This window comes from Malaclemys terrapin, chromosome 5 (genome assembly GCF_027887155.1).
Source record: "Malaclemys terrapin pileata isolate rMalTer1 chromosome 5, rMalTer1.hap1, whole genome shotgun sequence".
Lineage (NCBI taxonomy): Eukaryota > Metazoa > Chordata > Testudines > Emydidae > Malaclemys > Malaclemys terrapin.
The window spans coordinates 32,739,664-32,744,197 of NC_071509.1; positions in this window are offsets into that span (position 1 = coordinate 32,739,664).

Genomic DNA, 4,534 nt, shown 5'->3' on the forward strand with positions numbered 1-4,534 from the left:
AAAGAGAGAAACTGCAACCCAGAAGGTTCACACCCTGGATGGAGTTCTAGGAGAGGGTGTGTTTAAGCATCAGGAGAGCCTGAAGGGTCAACACTGAACCCAGGGGCTGGTTCCATCTCTCAGGAGGAGGTGCTAGACAAAGAGTGTGCATAGGGACCCCAAGATTGTGTCAGTGGCTGTGCCGCATTCAGATTCCAAAGGCTTAAAACACCAGGGGCAGCTGGGTTTTTCTGAAGCAGTCTGGTGGGTGTCTGACGGGGCCTGACTGGCTCTGTGACAGGGATGGTTAGGGATCAAAGAAAAGAAGGAAGAATTAATTTGGGAAAAGGTCCATATCAATCGGGGGAAAGTTGGACAGTATTCCATTCTTTCTTCAACTAAAGAATTCCAAAGGCATGGAAGCAATTGAAGGCTATAGAAATATTTGATTCCCTATGATATTTAGGGATAATAAGATATCTGATATCTTCTAGGAAAACAACGAATCTATTAGGTAGGGAGACAGAAAGCTGACAGGTGACTTAAATCTCTTACTAGCAAACCAATAAGTGAGTATAAAGAAGGAACTAATCATCTGCAGCTGAGAAAAAGAACCCTGCCAGTGGAATTCTATGCGTTCTGCAGATTCTGCAGAACGTTATCAGAAAGGTCAGCAAGGAAAGAGATGCACTAATCAATCCCTGAAGTCACAAAAGTATGTAGCAACATATCCCCATTAGGATGCATTAAAAATATATTGCAACCTACCAGTGTTTCCTACACCATAAAGAGAGGAACAAAAAGCATCAGCTTTTAAAGACAACATCTAGTCTAAAAGCCACACAGAGCTGCTGGCTGTAATGGCTGGGAAGATCTAATGTTAGGCAAGTTACCTTTCAAGTCAGAAGTGGTGGTTTAGTAATTCGAGTATGGACTACTACATTCCTAAACAAAATGCTTTGATAAAAAGAGCGAAGTTTGAAAATCTGCAATAGCCCCAAAATTACACTTTCTTTGCAAAAATTCTACAACTTCAAAAAATCCCATATGTTGAGAAGTATGAAAAAGATCAGGTTATGAATCCAGCCAGTGCCCATTGTAATATAATCCTACATAACTAGCAATCATTCCAATTAATTTATACCACTTACTCAATCTTAAACTTGCAAAAGTATATACAAATGGTCAAAATAACAGATTGCTAGAAGATTTTTGGAAATGGATCCCTTGAATAATTTTAAGGTCTGATGGCCAAAGTGGGCTAGGGGCAGTCCAGAGCCATGGTCAAGTGTGCACGGATGGACAGGTAGCCAGCAGGTCAATCCATATCAGACGTAGTCTGGGGCAATGGCCAGAGGTCTCACAGGGGTCAGTAGCCAGGAGATCCAATCTAAGGGGGCCAGGTCAACAGGTTAGGAAAGTGAGGGTGGGCAAGATGGTAAGGCATGGTCAGGTGACACAGCAAGGCAGAACCAGGCAAGGCAGCAGGGTGGCAAGGTAAGGTTATACACAAGCGAGGCAAGGCAGTCTAGACAGCAACCAGCAGGCAATGGCTCATTTTGAAGACAGCTTCCTCTTCCTGTTGGGGTCTTTTTGTAATCCAAGTACCCAGTTAGAATGCTGTCTGTCCAGCCAATCAGGGACCTGTGGCATGGCTGCTGTGGGGCCACAGGCCTTGAGCACTCAGGATGTTGGTCGGGCAGTGGCTCAGCATACCATTGTGGCACAGAGATTAGGGGTGCCATACAGGGATCCACTGGACTGGGGTCCTGACAATAGTAAATGGAATTGTATAATCTCCTAGGCATTGGTTATTTTGACATATGTATTATTTGTAAACTTTAAGGAGCAAAATTAAGGTTAGGTGGGCAACATAAATCGGTTGGGGTGACAATGAATGTTGAAGGATGATCTAATACCTCAGATACTATAATTATATGTATATATGACCAAACCACCCTTCATCTTGTATCTTTCTTGGGCTGCTCAAGGTCTCTCCAGGTGTTTGTCAGCTTCAGCTTTTTGCAACAACCTCACTGGGAGACTGACTACACTGCCTTTGTTTTAGGAGTGAGGCTGAGGGGGTGATTTAGGTTCCATAGACTCTTTACTCTTTAGCAGCTCTCCTTTGAGATTGCAGGATTTTCTTTTCCTGACGGATGAACTGCTTGAAATACCCACACAATACTAGACGTTCTTAAGACAACTTTATTAAAAACAGAGAAATGGTTTCCTTAAATATACTTACATACCATAAGCTAAACTAGATAAGGCACTGGCTCAGTTACAGAAAAGTAACTAAAACCCTGTATATCCAAAGAGCAACCCTTGGCTCTGACCTATCTATCAGAGTTTCAGTTCCCTGCTGTATCCAGAAATCAAGAGTACCTCTTCCCACACCTAACCTGTTTTTTCAAATCTTGGATATTAGAGTTTTATTTCTGTATTAGGTTACCTGTCTTCCCAGTACCACTATTTTGCAAACTTTAAGCATAGTACTTCATATGTTATGTCGTTCTGTGAGTATCTGCTTGACTCCTCAAGCAGATTGGTTTCTGCTGGGCCATACTCATCGTTTTGGAAGAAACTAGTTTTGGCTGGCTGACTGGAGTTTTTTTTCTGATTCACCTCCTAATCTCTCTCGGTGGTTAAATATTAATTTTGTGGCAGAGCATATTTAGTTTGTCACAGAATACCTGATATCTCCTGTGCCCAGAGAATCCAACATTTACTAAAGTCTATGAGCTATTGGTGTTGAGCCCTGCAGCAATGATTGTTTTTTATTTGTATTATACTTGTGTCTAGCCAGGTCATGCCACCATTGTACTAGCCCCTGAACAGATATCAGTGTCAATTTCATCCTTCACTAGGTTCTACAACAGAGTGACCCCAAACAAATTTGAGCAAGTAAGGATTTCTCAATGTGAAAGATCATAAAAGGGGATAGATTTAAAAGGGGCCTGGACGTGGAAGCACAATAGTGGTCAGGCTTATTCACCAGGAGTAAAAGAAAACAGCATTGTGGGCAGCATACAAAGAGATCAGGAGCTTTTCTAAAGGTTAGCCAGGTTCTGTACTTTTGAACACCATCCCTCATATTAAAAGTTCCACCCATTTCAAATGCTAGATCATTTTGACTGCTCTCTTATCTCTTTTGCAAGCTGTAAATATTTTAGTAGCTTTTGTCCTGTGAATTTGATTCACTTATTACAACAGTTTTCTCCACCAGTTCCATTAAAACTAGAACTAGTCTGAAAAAAACAAAGAGCTTCCTTTCCAAGCAAGCATTTCTAAGCTTCCACAGACTCTTCCAACCTTATAAACTTAAAGATTAAATCTTTGGAGACAACTACAAGAAAAATCAAGCCCTTCTTGAAGCCAATGGATCAATCGTGATTTTTTTTTAACCTTTTTTAGTTTTAAAAGGTCTCTGTATACAAACAAAATTCCATTGTTCAATATGTGTTTGTATTATTTTGCATTCCAAGTGGACTGGGAAATACCACAGCCCTTTTATGCATGGATTGAAAGGTTGTTTATTTTCATTATAACTTTGAAAGTATCTCTGTACTTCATTGAAACTACTTATAGCAATACTCCTCAGTGAATCATTGTGTCTTCCTCAGCCATAGTACTCTGTTTTGTCTTTCTTCAGCTACAGAGGAACACTTTCATAGAGTGCTGACTTCTGAGTTCAACTACACACAGGTGCTGTGGGGATTAATTAGTTAATTTCTGTACAGTGCTTTGAACCTACTAGTGGAGATACAGAGCTATTCTTCTGACCCACTCTGGCTATCCAGAACAGGTGGGTCTTATTAGCTTTACTTTGTAGTTCCTTCAGCTATATGTCAAGATAGAGTCTTGAGGCCCACGGCTTATTTTTAAAAGCACAGGCCTGATTTGAAATTCTGTTCCTTTATTCTTAAATAAAGTTGAGTCCCAGGAAGAGTTTAAAGACAATACTTTGTGTGCTATGCTAGGAGATAAGTGTGGATCTCACTGACCTCTTGTGGTGTAGTTCACTGCACATAACATGCAATCTTAAAAATTAGTAAAATAATCAGATATATTTTCTTCAATTTCCCAAGGCTTTTCATCCTCAGCTTACAGGAAGAAAACAGCATGAGAGGTGTATGCTTTCCCAAGAAAGTCTAGAGAAGCGTATGCAAGGTCAAATCCCTAGTGAATATCTGTAGTTCTGTCTCTCAAAACTGTTCTTACCTTTATTATTAAATTTGATAGACTACTAGTCTGTTAGTGCAGCTGTGCAGAAGAACACTGTATATGAAACTAAAATTGAGATATGGAATGCATTCAACTATCCAGTTTTTCAAAACTTTTGATAAAATAGTTTTTCATGTAAAATATGCGTATTAATCATAGGTTTTCCGGTAAGAGCAGTTTTAGAGACTACCCCAAAACAGAACTGTTTTCCTCAGATAAACAATTTCTGAATTGTTAATCACAAAACTGTGAATATTTTTAAACAGAAATGCATTACTGCTATTCTCACAACGATCTGCAAATGCAAGATAGATTACAGGGCATAAAA